The sequence below is a fragment of the Triticum urartu genome, chromosome 4, assembly GCF_003073215.2.
Source record: "Triticum urartu cultivar G1812 chromosome 4, Tu2.1, whole genome shotgun sequence".
NCBI classification, from domain to species: Eukaryota; Viridiplantae; Streptophyta; class Magnoliopsida; order Poales; family Poaceae; genus Triticum; species Triticum urartu.
Window position 1 is genome coordinate 376712836 of NC_053025.1, and position 27713 is coordinate 376740548.

Here is a 27713-nt window from a genome sequence, read left to right on the forward strand (position 1 = left end):
TAGGACCTTCAAGGACAATAACTTCATATATAAAAAGGAAATTGCTTAAGGAAAACCCTAGTCCTGCTATGGTGGATGTATTGAGTGTTCTTGAGCTTTTCGAACTAGCTATGGTGGTTGTGCCGTCCCAAAAAGCCGAATCCCTCCCCTTGTCGCCTCGGGCCTCCTTTTATAGGAAAAAGGGGCTGCCATAGTGGCACACAGGAGGTGGAAAGGCCTACAGTGCACGAGCTTATCGCACAACATTACGGGACAAAGCGCACTAAATGCACTACGTAGGTGTCGCATAGCTTTATCAGGGAAGGGAACGAGGCCCGTCCCATCCGTCGCCGCTTCGCCTCGCTTCGAGAAGCGCCAAGGCTGGCGATGCATGCAGCGCCATGTAGGCAGGCAGGCAGCTGAGGTTGCACGGTGGTAGGGCCTTCATGAAGATCTGCATGCCGCCACGCAGGTGCTTGCTGATTTGGCCTGGAAGCTGCATGTTGCCATACAGGTGCCTGCCCAGCTAGCTGGGCTAGCAGCTGCATGCGAACGGCGGCGGTGCCTTGGCTGATGCGGGCCAAGCAGTGGCCCTGCTGACGCCCTCGGCAAGGGTCTTGCCGGGGGCCCGACAAGGGTCTTGCCGGGGCGTTCATGTCATCCCCGGCAAGGGTCTTGCTAGCGGTCTTGTGGATTTCCTCGGCTAGCATCCTGCCAAGGGTCACCATCTTCTAGTCCTAATCAGAACTCATATATGTATTAGCTTGACGAAGATTTGCATGCCACCACAGAGGCGCCTCCCGAGACCTGGTTCCGACGCAGTTGCTTGGGTCAGAGCCAGTGGGCTCAAGGGTGGCTCGCTCTGCTAGTGTTGGGCAAGTTGCCCTGGCAAGGCTCTTGCCAGGGCTGCGGGGACCGCCTCGACAAGGATCTTGCCGAGGGAGTCCACCTGGCCCTCCTGCGCTTCCGGTCTTGGTGTCGCCTTGGTTGTCTTGTGCTTTCGCTTCTCTCCGGTTCCCTCCTCTGCCCTGCTAAGTGTGGCCTCGGCGCGTGGCTCTGACTGCCCGTGCACAAGTAACAGGGTCAAAAGGAGAACCCCTACTTTTGTACACCGACGGGTGAATTTCTAGGTCCCATGCAAGAGATGGTAATGAAATTCAAACACCATGGCACTGTTGATTGCCAGCAAAATGTTGAGATGCCTGGTTTTTAAATTCTAGTAAATCCAAAACTCGTCTGAAATTCATGAAACTTGGCATGCTATCATGGAGCGGCATCAACATGCTGTGGTGAAAATGTTGTCACGTTTGGGGCAGGTTCGGGTATAAGCTTCTCACAAATCAGAGCTTCTCACAACAAGCATGATGGTTTCGATAGGGAACGTACCACCTTTGGTGACGGGACGATATCGTTGCCTCTTATTGCTTTCAAAAAATTTCTCGTGTCAACATAGATCAAGATGAGTGTTGTATTAATTTTTGGGATTTTTCGGGGTTCATTTGGACATTTTATGCATTAACTGAGTTTTCAATGCATTTATGTGCATAATTCAAATTTGAACTACATGCACATGCTCCAGTTCATAAAAATTGGTTGAAAAATCAAATCTGTGTCCTTGGGTGCATGCTTAGGTCCCATGCAAAAAATGGGAACGAATTTCAAACGAGTGTTGTATCAATTTTTGGGATTTTTCGGGGTTCATTTGGACATTTTATGCATTAACTGAGTTTTCAATGCATTTATGTGCATAATTCAAATTTGAACTACATGCACATGCTCCAGTGTATATAAATTGGTTGAAAAATCAAATCTGTGTGCTTGGGTGCATGCTTAGGTCCCATGCAAAAAACGGGAACAAATTTCAAACACCAGGGCACCGTTGATTGCCAGCAAGACATTGAGATGCCTCATTTTCAAATTCTAGTAAATCCCAAACTCATCTGAAATTCATGAAACTTGGCATGCTATCATGGAGCGGCATCAACATGCCGTGTTAAAAAATTTGTCCCATTTGGGGCAGGTTCGGGTATATGCTTCTCACAAACCAAAGCTTCTCACAACAAGCATGATGGTTTCGGTAGGGAACTTTCCACCTTTGGGGACGAAACAATATCCATTGCCTCTTATTGCTTTCAAAAAAATTCTCGTGTCAAGATAGAACAACAGGAGTTGTGAAAAAAATTGGGATTTTTCGGGGTTCGTTTGGACATTTTTATGCATTAACTAAATTTTTAATGCATTTATGTGCATAATTCAAATTTGAACTACATGCACATGCTCCAGTGCATATAAATTGGTTGAAAAATCAAATATGTGTCCTTGGGTGCATGCTTAGGTCCCATGCAAGAAATGGGAATGAATTTCAAACACCATGGCACCATTGATTGCCGGCAAAACATTTAGATGCCTCGTTTTTAAATTCTAGTAAATCCAAAACTCATCTGAAATTCATTAAACTTGGCATGCTTTCATGGAGCGGCATCAATATGCCGTGGTAAAATTTTTGTCCCGTTTGGGGTAGGTTTGGGTATATGCTTCTCACAAAACACGGCTTCTCCCAACAAGCATCATGGTCTCGGTAGGAAACGTCCCACCTTTGGGGACGAAACGATATCCACTGCCTCTTATTGCATCCAAAATTTTCTCGTGTCAACATAGAACAACATGAGTGATGTGTCAATTTTTGTGATTTTTGGGGTTCTTTTGGACATTTTGATGCATTAACTGAGATTTCAATGCATTTATGTGCATAACTCAAATTTGAACTACATGCACAAGCTCCAGTGCTTATAAATTGGTTGAAAAATAATGTGTCCTTGGGTGCATGCTTAGGTCCCATGCTAGAAATGGAATGAATTTCAAACACCAGGGCACCGTTGATTGCTGACAAAACATTGAGATGCCCGGTTTTTAAATTCTAGTAAATCCAAAACTCGTCTGAAATTCATGAAACTTGGCATGCTATCATGGAATGGCACCCAACATGATGTGGTATTTTTCGTGTCCATTCTGAGAGAAGGCGCACTCGAATAATGACAGCCAACAAAGGCATTTTGAAAAAATAGCTACCACTTTAATATCTCAAACGTTTGTATAATTCACACCATGTGCGTTCTGTTAACCATTCACGTGCGGACAACTACTTGACCTTGACTGAACGTGAGGCGTGTGAGCGCAGTCCGGTGCGCAGGCTGACTGAGAGGCTTGAAAGCTGTCCGCCAATGCGCAGGCTCACCAGGAAGCGTGCCAGTTGTATGCTGCGTAGGCTCACTGGGAAGCAATCCCTTTGACTTCCATTGGCCTCCCGCCTTCCTCTCCATTAATAGCGACCGCGCCGCTGTTTAATACGGGCGGCCTTACTGTTTACCTCCCATTCCCTCCCCCCCACCCCCCCCCCCCGCCCCGCAGACTGATAATCCCCAAGTGCAGGGAATCTTCGTGGCAATTCCCAATGGTGGAAGTGATAAGTATGGAGTGTCGAACCCATAAGGAGCAAAAGGTAAGATCAATATTCTCTCAAGTCCTATCTTCCACTGATACTACTCGACGTACACCGAACGTTTGCTTCCAACTAGAAACGAGAAATAAAACTATGTTGTGGGTATGAAGAGGATAACTTTGCATGATATTGGAGAACTAAAGTATGAAAGTAGGCACTGTTATCATGAAGCTAGAATATATTACTAAATATTATAAATTGTGAGTGTGGAATAATGATGGACCGGTGTGCGGAATTTTCCTTGCCAATTGTTAACAAGACCGATAGTCGTCATTGCAATTTCATATGAGGGAGAAGCATAAGCTAACATACTTTCTCTTCTCGGATCATATGCACTTATGATTGGAACTCTAGCAAGCATCCGCAACTACTAAAGATCATTAAGGTAAAACCCAACCATAGCAGTAATGCATCAAGTCCCCTTTATCCCATACGCAAAAATCCCCTTACTCGGGTTTATGCTTCTGTCACTCAAGCAACCCACTATAAGTGAATCAAGAATGTATTGCAACACCCTACAGAGGGAATCCCTCACACTTGCGCGACACGGAGGGCACAATAGGACAAAACCAAAATAAAACATACAACTCATACCAATCTAGATCAACAATCAACCCAAAGTCAAACGATATCTACTCAAAACATCATTGGATCATAATATGTGGCATAAAGCACCATGTTCAAGTAGGTATTACAGCGGGGTGCGGGAGAGTGGACCGCGTAAAAGAGATGAGGAGGGTGATGACGATGGTGATATGGATGAAGACGATCACCGCGGCGATGATTCCCCTCCCGATGGCACTCCGGTGCCACCGAGAGAGAGTAGGAGAGGTTCTCCCCCTTGTGCTTCCTCCTCCATGGCCTCCTAACTGGATGGGGATAGGTGCTCCCTCTGGTCCATGGCCTTCATGGTGATGATGGCCACTCCGGGATCCTCCTCCTTAGCCTCCAGTGATGATGGCCCCCTCCGATAGGGTGCCAGAGAGGGCCTAGATTGATTTCTCGTGGCTACAGAGGCTTGCGGCGGCGGAACTTCTGATCTAGGTTATTTTCTAGGAGTTTATATATTTATAGGAATTTCTGGCGTCAGTTTCAAGTCAGGGGGGTCTCCGAGTCGTCCACGAGATAGGGGCCCACGCCTAGGGGGGTGGGGCGCGTCCCCCACCCTCATGGACGGCCCGGGACTCTTCTGGCCCAACTCTTTTACTCCGGGGGCTTCTTTTGGTCCATAAAAAATCATCAACAATTGGCACATCAATTGGACTCCGTTTGGTATTCCTTTTCTGCAATACTCAAAAACAAGGGGAAAACAGAAACTGGCACTGGGCTCTAGGTTAATAGGTTAGTCACAAAAATCATATAAAATAGCATATAAAACATCTAAGATGGATAATATAATAGCATGAATACTTCATAAATTATAGATACGTTGGAGACATATCACAGACCTCCACCGCCATGGCGCGGAATGATCATCTGCCACTAGTCTTTGAGTTTGGTGAAGTCGACTCCGAGCTTGATGATATAGAAAATAAGGAGGAATGGGGCCTCATGGACATGGCCCAGAATGAGCTGGCCGTGGCGGTTGCTGCCCCCACTCCCGTCCCAGCTCCCATCCCCACGCCTGCGCCAGCGACCATTCCCGTAGCATTGACGGGCTAGTCCCCCAGCACTATCGCAGAGCTAGAAGCCGCGGGCATCAGCGAGGTCTCCGCGGACCCGCGTGAGCTCGTGTACATGCCACTGCCAGCGCCCGTGTCCGTCCGCGCCCCTCCACCGACCGTGGCGCCGACCCCCGTGCGTTTGGCTGCACCCGCCGTGCCCATGCGCGCCCCTCCACCCACCGCAGCGACGGTCCCCATGCCCGTGCCTGTGCAACCCCCCCCCCCCTCAGCGTCATGGGACGATGCCGTAGACCGCTATCTCTCAGCGGCGCCAGTTGCCGTCCTCCCGCGCCCCGCCCGTCGATCGTGCGACGACATGATGTTTGATTTACAAATGAAGAACATTTTGTGTGTGCCTTGAAGACTTCAACAACGGCGTCCCGGAGGATGACAACGACAACGACGACGGGGCATGCCGCCTCCGCCGCCACCGGTAATAGTTTTTTTGGGGTTTAATACTTTATCTCGAATTCTTGATCATATGAATATAAATCCGCAGTGTGACTGAATGAAAGATATGGTTTGAACGAACTTGTGTTTTTCTCTCTTTATGTGCAGACTTATCAAACTATTTTCTTTTGAAAAAAATGTCAACTATTTTTAAATATAAAACACTCATGGCAAACGTTTTAGTTAGAACTCCCGTATGCAAACCGACAGCTTCCCCAGGAAGCCAGGGGAAAATGTGTCGAGCAGGATTTCTGCATCCCTTTAACGCAAACAGTTGTTTTGCATGACCCGTGTGCAACCACGTACAAACAATTCGGTGAGATTTGCATATCTGTCATTTTGGGTATGTTGCCATTTCTCAAACTGGAAAGATGGACATTTGTTTATCTAGTAACATTGCCATTTGTCAACCTTGTATCACTGTGATTTGTCAAAATATGCAGCTACAAATCACTAGCACTATCTAATTTTTGCAAGTAAAATCACTAGCACTGTTCATATGGACACCACTAGCAGGCATGAGTTCATGGACTCATATGCAAATGTACCCTTGATTACATACAACAAGTCATCAACTCACAACGACAACGAGGATACACGTTGGATTATAGGTCATTTCCAATAAAACATTCAAGTAAAGTTTTTCTCACACAACAAATAACAAAGCGATGAAATGAACTTCAGCTCAACCACTCGTCGGCGTTGGAAACACTTGTTTTGAACCAGAAGTGATTCTCTGGGAAGGGCCAGCTACTGTCAATCTCAAGACCAACGCAGGACTGATCATCGAGGCTGAAGCAGCCTATGTCAGGATCCATATTGGGACAGTAGGGAAGCATAGTAATGTCGGAGGTATACATACTTTTGCTTCTCATAAATGCTAGTAACGTTGTGTCAATAGCAGCTGGATCGCCTTCCACCATCATTGGATAGCTTTTTCCAAGGAAGAGCGAGTTTCCTCCAAGACTTTCAATATTGAACCAGGGAGAAGGTGTTGGTGCTAGTAAACTAGTATCCATCCCGAATAACCTGCAACGGATGTTGGAATTGGTCCGGAGAGTGTGACCATACGAGACAACACCTGCTTCCTTAGTAACATCAGCAGTGCCCCGTATACAGACAAGAAGAGGTGATCCATTGGAATAAATTTGCAGGCGCCACTGAGTATATGGGTCCTGCTCGTCCTCATGGTCGTGAATAAAATTTTCAAGTATGGGTGGTGGAATGTTCACAGGACCTTGGAAACACAAGAAGTTAATTAGTAAAGGGACACTAGTTAACCTGCATGCATGTGGATGAAACAATTATAATTACAGTGGAAGACAAATGTACCGAAATCATAAGGATTCCATGAAAAAATAGTGCCACGAGTTGTGGCAGCAAACACAAGACCCGCATATTGAATTTCTTAACAGTACTCATCCGTGTATAGAAACTGATTTTTGAGCAATATCCATCGAGTCGAACCATGAAGGACGAGAAGGACATAAGCATTCATACAACTCCAAGAGAGGTTGGGAACTCAACAAATTGCTATCTTCCATAGATGACAGTCAGCATGATCGTATTTGAACTCACATAGAATACCGGTGTACTCATCCTATGGGCAGTCGCCTGAGATTTTTCGAAGTGGAACCTGGTGACAAGTGTACACATTCACAAGTTCCCACTCGCAGTTGTACCCAATATAAACAACCCAATCTCCATTTGCGCCTGCCCAAGCCTTGCCCTCAAGCGATGGCATCTTAACATCATACGTATCATTATCAAGCGGCATCAACTTACACAAGGCGAGGCTTCCCTCGTCCCCGCACTAGTATGCATGGTCACGGAAAAGAAGATAGGGGAAATCAAACTGCTCCTAGACCCTTGGGTTCCTTATAATGATGTTATTAGTTGAGTCGAGAATGGTCTTGAATGAACCTGCCATGCTAGCCGAGGTGATGACGTCGCACCAATCAATGAGTTCCTCCACCCTGTCATCATTCAGATCGGGGCAAGAATAACGGGGTCGTTTGCGGCTTGCTCTCCATGGAGAAGACGATCAAACAATGGAAGAAGGAAGGGTGAAGGAAAATGGAGGAGGGAGGAAGAGCTAGCGTGCGACAACAGTTCCAAATCGAGAGGGAAAGGAAAAGAGTCGGTGGATGGTTGCCACAGTCACGAAGAGGCGCCTAGGGAGCGAATGGTTGTCACAGAGGTCACACACTAACGAGAAGGGCCGACTGAACTGCAACGCACAACACACACGTCTTGTTAAGTTGAACCATTGATGTTCTCTCGTGTCAATGCAAACAGTTCATCTGAGTGAACCGCATGTCGTAGATCGTACACACCTTGATCTCGCTGACCATTTCTTTTGTGTTTCCTAATCACAAACAGTTCATCTGAGTGAACCGTATGCTGTATATCGCACACACCTTCATCTGGATGCCCGTTTCTTTTGTGTTCCCTAATCACAAACAGTTCATCCGAGTGTACCATATGCTGTGTATCGCACAAGCCTTCATCTGGCTGTCCGTTTCTTTTGTTCCTCCTCATCGCAAACAGTAAATTGTACTAAACCGTATGCCTTCATCGCACACGCACCTAAAATCTGAACCGTGTTTGATGCATCCTCCATCGCAAACGTTTTCACCTTTTTGACGGTTTTCATACACCATAGTTTGCGATTATTGCATCGCACACAGTTTCTCGAAGGGTCTCTGATTGTAGTGTCGCGTTAGCAGCATCCTGCAGTAGTGGCAACCTCCGTAGGATCGTCAAGTCGGTGTCTGGGCCACCTGCGAGGATCGGGCTTCAGCAAGCAGGGTGTCTTGAAAAGAGCCGGCCGGTTGCAGACGAGTAGACGGTACAAAGACACCGAGCATGCGGCCAGATGGACGATGCTGAGCAGATCCATATGATTATAGATTCAGGGTTTTCGGTGCCTGCGAGCCAGCAAGGAAGTGAATTCGGGCGGGCGAGCGAATAAGATGGCGTGTGTGGCTGAGCAGTGAGCGGGGGGATATGGTACGCGTGAGCTACCAAGGAAGATGGTGCGGGCCGGCGAGCAATGAGCGGGGGGAAATGGTGTGCGGCCGACGATGGGGAAGTGAGGAGGAAGAAGAAGAGAGGAGGAAGAAGTGTGAAAGACGGGGAAGAAACTGCATTAAATCTCAATTCTACTAGTACTACTACCAGGATATATCGTCCTTCCGAGTGTAAATAGTTACGCCGATGACATGTGGGTCTACCTCAAGAGGACCCATATGTCAGTTAATGGAGGAGAGAGGTGCGTAGTCGTATTTGCGGAAGCGTGCTCCACTGGCAAACATGATGGTAGTACTGGGTAAGGCTGATTTAGTTACACCAACACCCTGGTTCAACTTATTAATTAAGTGTCCCATCTGCTATAGCATGTATTGTCACTTCACTATGAAGACTAGTTGAATAGTTCTCTCTGACCGAGATGGGGAATAATGGATCGTGAAAACTTCCTATCTATAGTATCCCTATGCCTATATGCTCAGGCCCTCCCAATGCTCCGCCTTGTACAGGTGCTAAGGCTTCTTGTAATGGGAGTATCATAGGTAGTATCATCCGTGCCAACTAAGCAATTTTGATGAGGTGGCATAGAATTAAATTAAAAAAGAGAGGCTTGAGTATCATATCATGATACCGTTTCATATTAAATGATGTGCTATTTTGTGTCATGCATGGCAATAAATGTAGTCATCTATGATACCAACATATGATACGATGCATTACGGATGAAGTATCATAAACTAGTATCATATACATGATACTAGTATATGATACTCCCCATTACAACCAGCCTAAGGCTTCCATGTAGGTAAAAAGTCTGATGTGGCAAGGTAATTAAGAGGAGAGAGATAAGTGTGGTGACTCTATTACTAAGCACGAGAACCAAGACAAAAGACTTAAATGGAAGAATCCCACCAATGCATGAAGAACTTTAGTTTCAAAATCATTAAATAAAGGATGCTTAGCACCAACAAGTTAAGCACCTATGCATTGGGACTTTTAGTTGCTAAAGTTTTTAATGTGCTTAGCACCCCATGTAAGCACCGATGCATTTGAAGTAGCCTCATCCTGTCCAACAGGATGAAACATTGGCCAAGGCACCTAGCGCCAATAATGTAGGAGTACTAGTAATACGACCTCCTTTCCGGTTTATAGGGCTTAGTTCAAAAATCTCATCAACCAAGGTAGATGATGAGTGGTGGAATAATTTTTGTAGTTTGCAAAAACACTCAATTAATGCACTCGTTTTCCTCAAAAAATTATGTTTACCAATGCATTAATTTTGTGCCAAACTTTGACCATCTACTCCCTCCATCCAGGTGAATAAGTCATCTTTGGTTGTGCATCGTGACCAAGGAGGGAAAAACAAGCGAACTTAATGTTTATTTGCTACTCCCTCCGTTCCTAAATATTGTATTTTAAACATTCAAATGGAATACAACATGGGGATGTATGTAGACATATTTTAGAGTGTAGATTCACTCATTTTGCTCCGTACGTAGTCACTTGTTGAAATCTCTAGAAAGACAAATACTCCGTATTTGGGAACAGAGGGAGGCTTTTACTCCGTATTTGGGAACAGAGGGTGACTTTTACTCCGTATTTGGGAATAGAGGGAGTATCACCATATGGAGGGAACAGAGGAAGCTTGAAATATGAACATGTTAATGGGAGGGAGTACAAGCCTCATGCATGGATGCATGCATGCAACATGCAACACTCACACGTACACATGGACGCACGCAACAGTCACGCACCCATGCGGCACACAGCACAAGATGCAAAACACTCGCTCATGCTCAAGTGATCAACCTACTTCCTACGTCCGTGAAAGACTGTACATTTAGAGATTTACACATTGACCATGGCATAATTAACGCCGAAAAGTAGCAGACTTATGTGTGCATGCGACTGTAACACCCATGATGCGGCTATATCTCCCACGTGTCGGAGCACGACTTAGAGGCATAACCGCATTGTAGGCAATATCACAAGAGGGGTAATCTTTACACATCCCATGTACTAAATAAGAAAAGAGGTACATAGTTGGCTTACAATCGCCACATCACACAATAGCATAAATATGTCATTATAATCATCCAGATACAATCAAGGTCCGACTACGAAACCAAAATAAAGACAACCCCAAATGCATAATGTCCCCGATCGTCCCAACTGGGCTCCACTACTGATCGTCTGGAAAGGAAACGTAGTATCGTCCTGAGTCCTCATCGAACTCCCACTTGAGTTCAGTCGAATCTCCTAGAATGGCATCATCGGTCCCTGCATTTGGTTTTGAAGTAACCTGTGAGTCACGGGGACTCAGCAATCTCACACCCTCGCGATCAAGACTATTTAAGCTTATAGGTAGGGTAAAAGGTGTGAGGTGGAGCTGCAGCAAGCACTAGCATATATGGTGGCTAACATACGCAAATGAGAGAGAGAAGAGAAGGCATGGCACGGTCGAGAAAGTATGATCAAGAAGTGATCCTAGAACAACCTACGTTCAAGCATAACACGAGACCGTGTTCTCTTCCCGGACTACGCCAAAAAGCGACCCTCATGGCCACACACTCTGTTGATTCATTTTAATTAAGTTAAGTTTCAGATTTTCTACAACCGGACATTAACAAATTCCCATCTGCCCATAACCGCGGGCACGACTTTCGAAAGTTCAAATCCTTGCAGGGGTGTCCCAACTTAGCCCATCACAAGCTCTCACGGTCAAAGAAGGATAGTCCTTCTCCCAAGACAATCCGATCAGACTCGGAATCCCGGTTACAAGACATCTCGACAATGGTAAAACTAAACCAGCAAAGCCGCCCGATGTGCCGACAAATCCCGATAGGAGTCGCACGTATCTCGTTCTTAGGGCACACCGGATAGGTCAAGCTACGAGTAAAACCAACCCTCGAGTTGCCCTGAGGTGGCCCTGCAGGCTGCCCATTTCGGACCAACTCTTAGAGGAGCACTGGCCCGGGGGGTTTAAAATAAAGATGACCCTTGAGTCCGTGGAACCCAAGGGAAAAAGAGGCTAGGTGGCGAATGGTAAAACCAAGGTTGGGCCTTGCTGGAGGAGTTTTATTCAAGGCGAACTATCAAGGGGTTCCCATTATAAGCCAACCGTGTAAGGAACGCAAAATCAAGGAACATAACACCGGTATGACGGAAACTAGGGCAGCAAGAGTGGAACAAAACACCAGGCATAAGGCCAAGCCTTCCACCCTTTACCAAGTATATAGATGCATTAAAATAGACAAGATATAATAGTGATATCCCAACCATAACATGTTCCAACAAGGAACAAACTCCAATCTTCACCTGCAACTATCAACGCTATAAGAGGGGTTGAGCAAAGCGGTAACATAGCCAAACGACGGTTTGCTAGGACAAGGTGTGTTAGAGGTTTGACATGGCAATATGGGAGGCATGGAAGAGCATGTGGTAGGTATCGTAGCATAGGCATAGCAATAGAGCGAGCATCTAGCAAGCAAAGATAGAAGTGATTTCGAGGGTATGGTCATCTTTCCTGGAAAGTTCTCCGAGTTGACGTAAGCTTGATCCTCGTAAACGTTCTCAATGGGTTCCTCAATCACGTACTCGTCTCCCAGATCTACCCAAAGAAAGAACACAAACAAAGGGAACCACAATCAACCTCGGTGCAATGCGCAAGCAACCTGATGCAAAACATGACATGATGTGCGGGATGTGATATGCAATGCATATGCATGTTTCGGAAAGGAAAGATTGAACCTGGCCTCAACTTGGAAAACCAAGAGTGCCGCTGGAAATATGAGTTGATTTCGGTCGAAATCGATATAAAGATCACCGGAATCGGATGCACGGTTTGCAAATGGCAAGCAAAACAAATATGGCAGCGATATGCGATTAACAGCACGAGGCCATCTAAATGCATCAAGAAAGATAAGCTACTGCACTCTAACATAGCAACAAAACACATGGCAGTGATCCACTCAAGATGATTGACAAAAGATGAACACTGAGAAATGGCTAATTCACTCAATAGCAGGTTCAAACAAGCATGGCAAAAGTGCAAAAGATAACAGGTTACAAACTTAGAGAAAATAACATGTCAGGAATTTAACATTAGGAGGCAATGTTTAGAGCAAGAAAACAACATGCTACAGGAACATATCATGGAAAAGCAAAGCATGGCATGAAACTACACAAAGCATATAACAGAAGTCCCTTACTGACCATAAGCCAAAAGGGATCAGAAAATACAATGGCAACCATGTGACCATAAGCCAAAAATATTCACGTAGGCATGTTAACGAGCTCGATGCACTCACCACAATGCATTGCATGACAAACTAAGCATACAACCAGCAAGTAGACATGGCATAGAAGCTTAACATGGAAAGAACACTCACATAGCATGCCCGGATCAACTACAACAACCTCGGCAAAATTGCTTAACATGTAAACAATCTGGCAGGAACATTTTATAGCAAAAGTAGAGCAATATTGAGTCATGCTAGGGTGCTCCATAATTGCAAACAAAGACATGGATGGATACAGCATAACAATATCTCAAAATCACCCTTACTGAACATGCTCAAAAGAGGCATGGATCACTCTATAGCAATAAGAATACATGGCCTAAAAATATTATCAGGGAAAAAACTTAGAAGATTTCTAAGTCCCTGAAATCAGAATACATGGCATACACCCCTGTAAAGATGGCATGACATACTTCAAAACACATGTAGGGCTCAAGTTCATAGGAGGCACACATTAATCATGGCAAAATTGACAAATGTCCAATTTCTGCTAAGAATCTGAAACTAACATTGCATAGCACTCTTGCAACAGCATTTAGGGCATCAAGATGAACTCAAATGAACATGGTGCAATGGAATGAAATGAAGTACTCATTGAAACGAACAATTTGATATGCTACACGCCGAAAACGGTGCCACGGATGCAAAGTTATGATGCAATGAAAAATGCTAAAAAATACTGAGACTTAGGGAAAAAGTCAACCCGGCTATGGTTCATCCAGATCTGGATCGGGCGGCATGCAAAACGAGGTTGAACGGATCCTCGCCGGAGTTGACGAATGCGCCGGATCTTCCAAGGGAAGGGGTCGCCGAAGCGGGGATCGCCGGATCCGACGTCGGGGCGGCGCGAGGCGGTGCGGGCGGCGGTCGGGGTTGGCGGCGTGCGGAGAGGAGACGGCAGATGGCGAAGGCGGCCGGCGACGCGCTCGGGCGGCGGAGCGGCGACCGGACGGCGCGGCGACGAGGAGGAGGCGCGCGTGGGCGGGCGGCGACGGCTTCGGGTCGGGAGGGCCCCGCCTGGGCCCCGACGGGCCGCCGCGGCGATGTGGGCGCACGGGCGAACCGGGCGACGACACGTGGCGGCGGCGGGCGGACCGGACACGTTGGGCCGGCGATTTTTCGTCCGGCGGCGTGAGGAGGTGGAGAGGTTAGGGTTTCATCCGTGATTTTCGGGGGAGATGCCTTTTTATACATAGGAGGAGCTAGGAGGCTCCAAATTGAGCACAGTTTGCAGCCACGCGATCGTGATCGAACGACCGAGATGATGGAGTGGGTTTAGGTGGGTTTTGGGCCACTTTGGGGAGGTGTTGGGCTGCAACACACACGAGGCCTTTTTGGTTCCTCGGTTAACCATTGGAGTATCAAACGAAGTCCAAATGGCACGAAACATGACAGGCGGTCTACCAGTAGTAAACCAAGGCCACTTGGCAAGTCTCGGTCCAATCCGAAACGTTTAATACCCGCACACGAAAAGAGGTAAAAGGGGACACCGGAGGACATAGGAGCGCCGGAATGCAAAACGGACAACGGGGAAAATGCTCGGATGCATGGGACAAAGACGTATGCAAATGCGATGCACATGATGACATGATATGATATGCATGACAAAGACAAAAGGAACACGAAGACAAAAACCCGACAACGAGGAAATATCATAACTTAGTGCCGAAAATGGCAAGAGTTGGAATACAAATATGGCAGGTTACATATGGGGCGTTACAACACTCCACCACTACGAAAGGATCTCATCCCGAGATCTAGGACTGGAAAAACTCCGGGTATTCGGAACGGAGGTGGTCCTCGCGTTCCCAGGTGGCTTCATGGTCGGAATGATGTGACCGCTTCACTTTCAAGAATTTGATAGACTTGTTGCAAGTCATGCGCTTAGTTTCTTCAAGAATAGCAATGGGGTGCTCATGATAAGACAGGTCTTCTTGGAGATCAATCTCTTCGAAGTTGATGGTGCGGTCAGGAGTCTTGAAACACTTGCGGAGCTGAGACACGTGAAACACGTCGTGCACAATGGCAAAGTTGGATGGAAGCTCAAGTTGATAGGCGAGATCTCCTATTTTGCCAATGATCTTGAAAGGACCCACGTATCTAGGGGCAAGCGTCCCTTTGATACTGAAGCGATGAGTACCTTTCATTGGAGAAATGCGGAGGTAGACATGGTCTCCCATCTCGAAAGCCAAGTCATGATGCTTGCTATCATAGTAACTCTTCTGGCGCGATTGCACTGCTCTGCTTTGATATCTTCACGAATGACTTTGCACATTTCTTCAGCCTCTGTGATCAAGTCATTGCCAAGAAGTTGGCGTTCACCAGTCTCTGACCAGTTAAGAGGAGTACGACACTTCCTGCCATAGAGAATCTCGAATGGGGCCTTGCCCGAACTCGCTTGGAAGCTGTTGTTGTAGGAGAAATCGGCATATGGAAGACAATCTTCCCACTTCATACCGAAAGAAATGACACATGCCCTGAGCATATCTTCAAGAATTTGATTGACCCTCTCGACTTGGCCATTGGTTTGAGGATGAAAGGTTGTGCTGAAGCGAATGTTGGTGCCCATGGCCTTCTGAAAAGAATCCCAGAACTTAGAGGTAAAGATGCTTCCACGATATGAAGATATCAACTGCGGAATGTCATGCAGAGAGACAATCCTGGAGGTATATAACTATGCCAACTGAGCTGCTGTGATAGATTCTTTGATAGGCATAAAATGAGCCACTTTGGTGAGCTTGTCGATGACAACGAAGATAGCATCATTGCCATGCTTGGACTTGGGAAATCCCGTCACGAAGTCCATCTCAATATGATCAAACTTCCATTTTGGAATGGTAAGAGGTTGGAGGAGACCAGCTGGTCATTGTTGTTCTGCTTTCACTCTTCTGCAGACATCACATTCATTCATGAACTGAGCAATCTTGCGCTTCATTCGAGTCCACCAATACGACTGCTTGAGGTCATGGTACATCTTTGTACTTCCAGGGTGAATGGAGAGGAGTGAATTGTGAGCCTCGTTCATAATGAATTTACGAAGATCACCTTTAGGAACAACAATTCGATCCTCGAAGAATAGAGTATCCTTGTCATCAAGACGATAGCACTTGTACTTGGGTTGACTCTTGGCAATCCCAATCTTCACCTTCTTCACCATAGCATCAATAAGCTGATCCTCACGAATCTGATCTTCCAAAGTAGGAGAGACTTGGAAGTTGGCAAGGAATCCTTGAGGAACAACTTGGAGATTAAGTTTGCGGAAAGCTTCACAAAGCTCTGGTTGGTAGAGCTTGATAATCAAACTGTTGTAGTAAGCCTTTCTGCTCAATGCGTCCGCAATTACATTGGCCTTGCCTGGAGTATATTCGATACTCAGATTATACTCTTGAATCATTTCGACCCAATGATTCTACCTGAGGTTGAGGTTTGGCTGAGTGAAGATGTACTTGAGACTCTTATGATCAGTGAAGATGTCCACTTTCCTTCCCAAAAAGAGATGTCTCCATGTTAAAAGAGCATGGACAACTGCCGCCAACTCGAGGTCATGAGTGGGGTAGTTCTTTTCATTGGGCTTCAACTGGCGAGAGGTATAGGCCACAAATTTCTTCTCTTGCATCAAAACTGCATCGAGACATTGAAGGGAAGCATCACAGAAAACTTCGAATGGTTTGGATTCATCAGGAGGAGTCAGAACTGGCGATGTGACTAACTTCTCTTTGAGGGTGTTGAAAGCGATGTCACATTCAGGCGACCAGACATACTTCACATGCTTCTGGAGGAGGTTGGAAAGAGGCTTCGCGATCTTAGAGAAGTTCTCAACGAACCTTCGACAATAGCTTGTGAGACCAAGGAAGCTGCGGCGTTGCTTCACGTTCTGAGGTGGTTCCCAATTCACAATTGCAGACACCTTCTCAGGATTAACAGCTATGCCCTTGGCGGATATGATATGTCCAAGGTAGAGAACCTCATTGAGCCAAAACTCGCACTTTGAAAACTTCACATAGAACTCATGTTCTCTGAGTTTGTCCAGCACCAATCTCCAGTGCTTGGCATGATCCGCCTTGTTCTTGGAAAAGACCAGAATGTCATCGAGGTAGACCAAGACGAAGTCATTTGTGTAGGGGTTGAAGATGAAGTTCATCATGCTAGAGAATGTTGGAGGAGCATTGACGAGGATGAAAGACATGACAGTGTATTCATATGAACCATAGCTTGTTCTGAATGTTGTCTTGGGGATATCTTCTTCACGAATGTGAATCTGAGATAGCCCATACGGAGGTCAAGCTTGGAGAATACTTGAGCACTTTTGAGTTGTTCAAAAAGCTCATTGATGTTGGGAAGTGGGTACTTGTTCTTTATGGTCTTCTTGTTCAATGGACGGTAGTTGACACAGAGTCGGTCCATTCCATCCTTCTTCTTGACGAAAAGAACAGCACAACCCCATGGAGAGGAACTTGGTCGGATGAGACCCATACGCTTTTAAATATCGAGTTGTTTCTTCAGCTCCTTCAACTCTTCAGGTCCAAGCTTCTAAGGATGTTTGCAAACAGGTTCCGTGCCAGGCTCATGATCGATGACGAATTCAGCTGGCTGGTGCGGAGGCATTCCTGGAAGCTCTTCTGGAAACATGTCTTGATATTCACAAATGACTGGAATCTGAGAGATGGCATCCAACTCGCCCTTCTCATTGAGAGAAAACAGTCGAATGGTATCATCACGAGCGGCAAAGACGATTACATCCTCAGACGAATGTGTCAATTGAATCTTCCTGGCAGCACAATCAAGCTGAGCCTTATGCTTAGAAAGCCAGTCCATTCCGAGAATTAGATCAATATCCGAGTTACCAACGACCATTGGAGAAGACAGAAACTTATAGTCGCCCAACGTGATAGAAACATCTGGAACCACCAAACTGGCACTCAGCCATTTACCCGGAGAAACGATATCCATTGATTTGCCCAAATAAGAAGAAGCGAATTCATTCTTGGCAAAAAATGGTTTTGACATGAAACAATGCGATGCACCAGTATCAAAAATGACTTTTGCAGGAATATCGTTAACATGAAGGTTACCCATGGTCACATCTGACGAGTCCTCTTCCTGAGCTGCATTCAACAAGTTGACCTTGGCACGCTTGGGATTATGCTTGACCACTGCAGTGCTAGCAGATCTCATAGGAGGAGGAGGAAGACGCCTCTGATTGAAGCATTTGTTGGCATAGTGACCCTTCTGCTGACACTTGTTGCACGTGACCTCTGAAATAGGACGGTGATACGGAGCACTTGATCTTAGAGCTTGAGACGAAATCTTGTTCTGAAAGCCTGGGTTGGGTGGGTGGGAAGATCCATTGCCACCTTTGCTCTTCTGCTGATGAGGCTGATGGAACGGAGGAGGAGGAGGCAGCCAATACTTTTGCTGCTTAGTTACCACATGAGTAGAGGAAGAAGGAGTTGCATCCCTGAATCGCTTCTTGGAAGCATCACACTTGAGTTGAGAAGCCTCTTGTTTCAGTGCCATATTGTAGAACTCATCGTACTTCTTCGGCTCAAAAAGCACAAGGACTAGTTGGAGATCTTCTCTGAGGCCACCCCTGAACTGATAAATCATGCTCTTCTCGTCATGGATGTCTTGCTTAGCGAAACGAGCGAGCTTCTGGAACATGATATTATACTGGTAAACAGACAAGCTGCCTTGCTTCAGAATGCGGAACTCCTCACGCTTGCTCTCAACAACACTCTGAGGAATGTGGTGAGCTTTGAAGTCTTGACGGAATTCATCCCAGGTCATCACACGACCTCCTCTGGAATCTTTTTATTGCTGATACCACTCGGCAGCTTGGTCTTTGAGTTGGAACGAAGCAAACTTGACAAAGTCCTCAGGCCTGACGTTGCTGCACTCGAAATTCTTGCAGATATCCACGAGCCAATCATCAGCGTCTGTTGCCTCGACACAGTTACTGAAGGTCTTTGGCTGGTTTGCGAGGAACTGGTTGAGTGTAGCAAACTGATTCCGATTGTTGCCATGGCCTTGATTTCCTTGGTTGCGCTCTTGCAAGAGTTGCATAAGCATCTGCGTGTTGGCATTGGTAGCGGCCATCACAGCTTGCCATGCGTCCAGAGGTGGAGGTGGTGGCGGCGGTTCAGGATTCTGACACGTTGGAGGAGCCATCCTGAAGAGGGTGACATTCGTTAGCATCTTGACAGGTATATAATCAAGCTGAATCATTGGATTGAAATTGCAACATATAGACTTAACATTCGAACAAGAATGAATGAATGCATTCCAAATTAAATGGTCACACTTCCATAAATTGAGAAGCCACTTAGATAGAGGTAGATGAATAAAACAACAAGGTACGGACATGAACAAATACTTGGTGAGGATTACCCAATCACAAACCAAATATCTGTGGAAGAAATACTAGAGCTACAAGAATTCCCACCTATGAAACTCCCGAAATTTTCCCGGTTATGCAATCAGGTGTTGGGGATAGAGGGGAAGCATAATATCTCACCCAAAGCTAGCAAATCCTACATCCAGCTATATCCATCCTTCAACACATAACCAAGAAACCTTCGGAAATCATTTACCTCAACCTTTGAAAAGCATCCGTTATACGAGTTATGGCAATACTCCTGAACTCCCGCCCCAGTACTGGGTGGCGTCGAGGTTATCTCACCAACAACTGCATAAAAGAGATTTTCGATGTCGGTGAAACTCAGGTATTCCAGAATTGCAACGATAAAATTGTGACGACAATACCTCGGAGCTCAACTCCCCGGGACACTACCACAACCCCTAAATGTCAGCACCAAGAACAATGTTCTCGTCAAAAAACCATCGGAACGATTCCAAGATTCTCGCGTGATCCTAATTTTTTTTAGTAAAATTTGAGAAGAGAAGAGTCAAAACTCTACGTCAGGATGCCTCACCAGAGCGACGAAGGGACTGAGGAGTAAAAAGAATCCTACTCTTTGATATATATCTAATCCTAAAAGACTAAAAACATTTTTCTAGACTCAACAACGCCAGCGATTCGATCAAGAAGGGGGCTCCTAAGTCGAGGAAGGCTCTGATTACCAACTTGTAACACCCACGATGCAGCTATATCTCCCACGTGTCGGAGCATGACTTAGAGGCATAACCGCATTTTAGGGAATGTCACAAAAGGGGTAATCTTTACACATCCCATGTACTGAATAAGAAAAGAGGTACATAGTTGGATTACAATCGCCGCTTCACACAATAGCATAAATATGTCATTACAATCATCCAGATACAATCAAGGTCCGACTATGGAACCAAAATAAAGACAACCCCAAATGCATAATGTCCCCGATCGTCCCAACTGGGCTCCACTACTGATCGTCTGCAAAGGAAACGTAGTATCGTCCTGAGTCCTCATCGAACTCCCACTTGAGCTCAGTCGAATCTCCTGGAATGGCATCATCGGTCCCTGCATCTGGTTTTGAAGTAACCTGTGAGTCACGGGGACTTAGCAATCTCACACCCTCGCGATCAAGACTATTTAACCTTATAGGTAGGGTAAAAGGTGTGAGGTGGAGCTGCAGCAAGCACTAGCATATATGGTGGCTAACATACGCAAATGAGAGCGAGAAGAGAAGGCAAGGCATGGTCGAGAAACTATGATCAAGAAGTGATCCTAAAACAACCTACGTTCAAGCATAACACGAGACCGTGTTCTCTTCCCGGACTCCGCCAAAAAGAGACCCTCATGGCCACACACTCTTGATTCATTTTAATTAAGTTAAGTTTCAGTTTTTCTACAACCGGACATTAACAAATTCCCATCTGCCCATAACTACGGGCACGACATTCGAACGTTCAAATCCCTGTAGGGGTGTCCTAACTTAGCCCATCACAAGCTCTCACGGTCAACGAAGGATATTCCTTCTCCCAAGACAATTCGATCAGACTCGGAATCCCGGTTACAAGACATCTCGACAATGGTAAAACTAAACAAGCAAAGCCGCCCGATGTGCCGACAAATCCCGATAGGAGTCGCACGTATCTCGTTCTCAGGGCACGCCGGATAGGTCAAGCTACAAGTAAAACCAACCCTCGAGTTGCACCGAGGTGGCCCCGCAGGCTTCCCATTTCGGACCAACACTCAGAGGAGCACTGGCTCGGGGGGGGGGGGGGGGTTTAAAATAAAGATGACCCTTGAGTCTGTAGAACCCAAGGGAAAAAGAGGCTAGGTGGAGAATGGTAAAACCAAGGTTGGGCCTTGCTGCAGGAGTTTTATTCAAGGCGAACTGTCAAGGGGATCCCATTATAACCCAACCGTGTAAGGAAAGCAAAATCAAGGAACATAACACTGCTATGACAGAAACTAGGGCGGCAAGAGTGGAACAAAACACCAGGCATAAAGCTGAGCCTTCCACCCTTTACCAAGTATATAGATGCATTAAAATAGACAAGATATAATAGTGATATCCCAACCATAACATGTTCCAACAAGGAACAAACTCAAATCTTCACCTGCAACTAGCAATGCTATAAGAGGGGTTGAGCAAAGCGGTAACATAGCCAAACAACTGTTTGCTAGGACAAGGTGGGTTAGAGGTTTGACATGGCAATATGGGAGGAATGGAAGAGCATGTGGTAGGATAGCATAGGCATAGCAATAGAGCGAGCATCTAGCAAGCAAAGATAGAAGTGATTTTGAGGGTATGGTCATCGTGCCTGCAAAGTTCTCCTAGTTGACGTAAGCTTGATCCTCGTAAACGTTCTCAACGGGTTCCTCGATCACGTACTTGTCTCCCAGATCTACCCAAAGCAAGAACACAAACAAAGGGAACCATAATCAACCTCGGTGCAATGCGCAAGCAACATGATGCAAAACATGACATGATGTGTGGGATGTGATATGCAATGCATATGCCTGTTTCGGAAAGGAAATATTGAACCTGGCCTCAACTTGGAAAACCAAGAGTGCCACTGGAAAGATGAGTTGATTTTGGTCGAAATCGATATAAAGATCACCGGAATCGAATGCACGGTTTGCAAATGGCAAGCAAAACAAATATGGCACCGATCTGCGATTAACAGCACGAGGCCAACTAAATGCATCAAGAAAGATAAGCTACTGCACTCTTACATAGCAACAAAACACATGGCAGTGATCCACTCAAGATGATTGACAAAAGATGAACACTGAGCAATGGCTAATTCACTCAATAGCAGGTTCAAACAAGCATGGAAAAAGTGCAAAAGATAACAGGTTACAGACTTTGAGAAAGTAACAACATGTCAGGAATTTAACATCAGGAGGCAATGTTTAGAGCACGAAAACAACATGCTACAGGAAAATATCATGGCAAATCAAAGAATGGCATGAAACTACACAAATCATATAACAAAAGTCCCTTACTGACCATAAGCCAAGAGGGATCAGAAAATACAATGGCAACCATGTGAACATAGCAAGTTTTGTTAACAGATTCAGACTTAGTAGAAAACTGGAACATGGCAAAACAGATTGACGTAGGCATGTTTACGAGCTCGATGCACTCACCACAATGCATTGCATGACAAACTAAGCATACACCCAGCAAGTAGACATGGCATAGAAGATAAACATGGCAAGAACACTCTCATAGCATGCACGGATCAACTACAACAACCTCGGCAAAATTGCTTAACATTTACACAATCTGGCAGGAACATTTTATAGCAAAAGTAGAGAAAGATTGAGTCATGCTAGGGTGCTCCATAATTGCAAACAAAGACATGGATGGATAGAGAACAACAATATCTCAAAATCACCCTTACTGAACATGCTCAAAAGAGGCATGGATCACTCTGTAGCAACAAGAATACATTGCCTAAAAATATTATCAGGGAAAAAACTTAGAAGATTTCTAAGTCCTTGAAATCAGTAACATCACGAGAGCTACTTTGCATGCTTGTGATAGTCACCACAGAGATCACAAAAATACATGGCATACACCACTGTAAAGATGGCATGGCATACTTCAAAACACATGTAGGGCTCAAGTTCATAGGAGGCACACATTAATCATGGCAAAAATGACAAATGTCCAATCTCTGCTAAGAATCTGAAACTAACATTGCATAGAACTCTTGCAACAGCATTTAGGGCATCAAGATGAACTCAAATGAACATGGTGCAATGGAATGAAATGAAGTACTCATCGAAACGAACAATTTGATATGCTACACGCCCAGAACGGAGCCAGGGATGCAAAGTTATGATGCGATGAAATATGCTAAAAATTATTAGGACTTAGGGAAAAAGTCAACCCGGCTAGGGTTCGTCCAGATCTGGATCGGGCGGCATGCAAAACAAGGTTGAACGGATCCTCGCCGGAGTTAACGAACTCGCCGGATCTTCGAGGGGAAGGGGTCGCTGGAGTGGGGATCGCCGGATCCGACGTCGGGGCAGCGCGGCGCGGACCCGGGCGGCGCGAGGTGACGCGGGCGGCGGTCGGGGTCGGCGGTGTGCGGAGAGGAGACGGCGGACGGCGGAGGCGGCGGGGGCGGCCGGCGACGCGCTCGGGGGGCGGAGCGGCGACCGGACGGCGTGGCGACGAGGAAGAGGCGCGTGCGGGCGGGCGGCGGTGGCTTCGGGCCGGGATGGCCCCGCCTGGGCCCCGGCGGGCCGGCGCGGCGATGTGGGCGCGTGGGCAGCGGGCGAACCAGGCGACGACACGTGGCGGTGGCGAGCGGACCGGACATGTCCGACCGGCAATTTTTCGTCCGGCGGCGTGAGGAGGTGGAGAGGTTAGGGTTTCAGCCGTGATTTTCGTTGGAGATGCCTTTTTATACATAGGAGGATCTAGGAGGCTCCAAATTGAGCACAGTTTGCGGCCACGCGATCGTGATCGAACGACCGAAATGATGGAGGGGGTTTATATAGGTGGGTTTTGGGCCACTTTGGAGAGGTCTTGGGCTGCAACACACACGAGGCCTTTTCGGTGACTCGGTTAACCGTTTGAGTATCAAACGAAGTCCAAATGGCACGAAACTGGACAGGCGGTCTACCAGTAGTAAACCAAGGCCACTTGGCAAGTCTCGGTCCAATCCGAGAATGTTTAATACCCGCACATGAAAAGAGGTAAAAGGGGACACCGGAGGACATAGGAGCGCCGGAATGCAAAACGGACAACGGGGAAAATGCTCGGATACATGGGACGAACACATATGTAAATGCAATGCACATGATGACATGATATGAGATGCATGACAAAGAAAAAAGCAACACGAAGACAAAAACCCGACAACGAGGAAATATCATAACTTAGTGCCGAAAATGGCAAGAGTTGGAATACAAATATGGCAGGTTACATATGGGGCGTTATAGCGACCATTGGGAGAAGAAGATTGAATGAAGGTTGTTGCATGTTGTAATTAAGGACAGGCATGTAGCCTATAGCTAGAGCACAAGTTGGTGCATTTGTCAATCAACATCGATTTTAGATTAAAGGCTAGATGCATTGGAAGTGTAGATGTACACTCTTTGTTTTTTAGCAGATGTACACTCTTTTTTGGAAGACCGGGGGAGTACACGTGCATGCGTAAGGGTTGGACTCCTGTCGCGCCTGCGTAAAGTTTTGTTTAACTGATTTCTTTGCTCTGCCGACTAACAGGTGGGAGCCAGAAACCAGGTGACAATTTAACCAGTCAACAAAGTGCCACGTCGGCTATGTGGCCGATTAGTAGGGTGCAATACGGAGCTCTACGATGAGCTAGTGATCGTATAATCACCGCAAAACATATATAGTGACCGTAAAGAGCATATTGTCACATATGTTGACCGCCAGTGTATTTTTATCGTTTCAAATTAAGCCATATTAACCGGAAAGGACTAGTACTAGTACTGCTTTGATGTGTCCTGTCAACTCGCCGAACGAGGATAAGCTTGCTTACTACGCCTCTCCCTCACCCAAGCGCGCGGTGGATCGCAGGACGAGGAGAGGGTTCTGACTATAGTGCCCTCTCCCTCTCCCTCTTGCTCGCCCTCGCCCTCGCGGTGGACGTGCAGTAGTTCAATTGGTGTCAGATTGCCAGAAGCATAATGTACTGTAGTATCATCTTTGTTGGACCTTCCAAAGAGGCAAAGAGCCAAGTGTAAGGTTCACACGAGTACGAACTGTTAACCCTCCCGAAGAGGCAAAGGGCCAGGCGCAAGGTTTTATAGGAGTTTTCTTCCTAGTACGAGTATTACAGCTATAGCGAACGATGCTACTATATGATGTCGCCACGTCACCTATATCCAAAGCTGTTCCACCCTACTAATCGCAGGCTCCCCGACTCGGAACCTATCCCTTGACCAAAGAAGAAGAAGCAGAAAAACTCCAAAAAAGCAAGCATTGCTCTCACGTCATGATCATCACATTACCTGTACCTGCAACTGTTGTTGTAGTAAACTGTGAGCCACGAGGACTCAGCGATCCCATTACCATGGGTATCAAGACTAGGAAAGCTTAATGGGTAGGAAAGGGGTAGATGGTGAGGTTGCAGCAAGCGGCTAAGCATTGTATAGTGGCTAACTTACGAGTTCAAGAATAAGATGAGAAACTACGCAATGACCACAAACTAGTAATGATCAAGAAGTGATCCTGAACTACTTACGTTCAAACATAACCCAACCGTATTCTTTTCCCGAACTTCATCGAAAAGAGACAATCACGGTTACACACACGGTTGGTGTATTTTAATTGAGTTTAGTTCATGTCCACTACAACTGGATATTAACAAATTCCCATCTGCCACATAACCGTGGGCATGGCTCTCGAAAGTTTAAACCCTGTAGGGGTGTCCCAACTTACCCAATGACAAGCTCACCATCCGGGAAGACTATCCTCCATCGTGGGACATCCAATCAAACTCGGGATCCCGGTGCACAAGATATTTTGACAATGGTAAAACAAAACCAGCAAGACCGCCCGATGTGCCGAAAAATCCCGATAGGAGCCTTACGTATCTCGTTCTTAGGGCACACCGGATGAGCGAAGCGTACACGAACCAAATACCCCAAGTTGCCTAGGGGCGGTCCCGTACGGTGCTCTAGTTCGGACCAACACTCAGAGGAGCACTAGCCCGGGGGGTTGATTAAGTCCTCAGGTGCTAGCTGGCCCTTATGCAAGTTTTAGTTGTTATTAGGCAAAAGGTAAAACCCATGTTGGGCCTTGCTGGAAGAGGTTTATTCAAAGCAAACTTTCAAGAGGCGCCCATAAACCCTCATTGTGTTAGGGACGCAAAATCAAGGAACATAACACCTCTATGACGGAAACTAAGGTGGCAAGAGTGGAACAAAACACCAGGCAAAAGGCTAAGCCTCTCACCCTTTACCAAGTATATAGATGCATTAATTAAATAAGAGATATTGTGATATCTCATGATATCCATGGAACAACTTGCAACTGCACCTGCAACTAGCAACACTATAAGAGGGGCTGAGCAAAGCGGTAACATAGCCAAACAACGGTTTGCTAGGAAGGGTGAAAAGGTTAGAGGCTATCATGGAAATTTGGGAGGCTTTATCAATAAGTGGTAGGTAGCGCGACGTAGCGATAGCATTGAGACAACTAGCATAGCAACGATAGTAGTGAGATCCAAGGTGATGGTCATCTTTTCTGAAATCCCGCTAGGAAGAAGATCGAGTCCATGAAGAAGATGAACCCATGTAGTCGAACGGATCCTCACAATCGCAACGTTACCGACTATCAAGAAGAAGAAACACCGGAAAGAAGAAAACAGCATAGTAAACAACCATCACATAAACATGGCATGATGCACAAACAAGTATGATGCATGTCTGGTTTAATGAGTCATGGCATGGCAAAGTGCATAAACAATAATGCAAGTTAAGTAGAGCTCAATATGCAATGAGTTGCATATCAACGGAACTTCACAACAATTATTTAGTTCTCCCCCGTTTAGGTACTCAACAATATTAAATGTTGTTAAACATGGCAAGAGGGTGAAGCATAAGTAAACTAACTATTTAGGCAAGTTTAAATGAGGCCGAAAATAATAAACAACAATTTCAGTAAATCCCCACATGTGCATATTTAAAACTTGGTATTGTTCTGACCTAAAACATATTTTAAGTTATTAAATAGCAAAAATACAGTGCACCAAGCTAATCTATCCATTTTTCTACCCCATTTACATATAAAGTTTATTAAATTCAGAGCTACGGTTATTTAGTTAAGAAATAAATCATTTTAACATGCTATTTATGCAAATTAAAGTAAACAACAATATAAACATTTTTAACATGGATGAAAGTAGCATATTATGAAACTAGATGAAATTCTAAGCATGTTACTTATATGACATGTTTTATTTGGATGCATGGTTAAATAGTTATTAGCAGTTTAAAACAGGGGCATTTCTATAATAAGCATGTCCATGATTTAATGATAAATTCGCAGCACAGAAAAAAAGAAAGTCACGGGCCGAATTAGAGCTACGGGCCGAAACAGGATATGGGCACTAGGGGATTTCTCACCAAGGGCCAAGCCCAGGTCAGTGGAGAGGCCGAGGCAGGCCGGCTGACTTGGTGCTGGGACTTGACGAGGCAAGAGGAGGGTCAACACGGGCGCTCGGGGCAGAGTAGCTCGATGCAGAAAAGAGGACTTGGCATTGTGGCTTCAGATGAAGCAGGGCGCCACAGCGGCAGCACAAGGGTGCGAAGCAGAGGCAACAACGGCGACTGGCGATAGACTCAGCACGATGGCGGCGACTGATCTGGCGAAAACAACGCAGGGGCGATGAACGGGCGACGAACATGGCGAT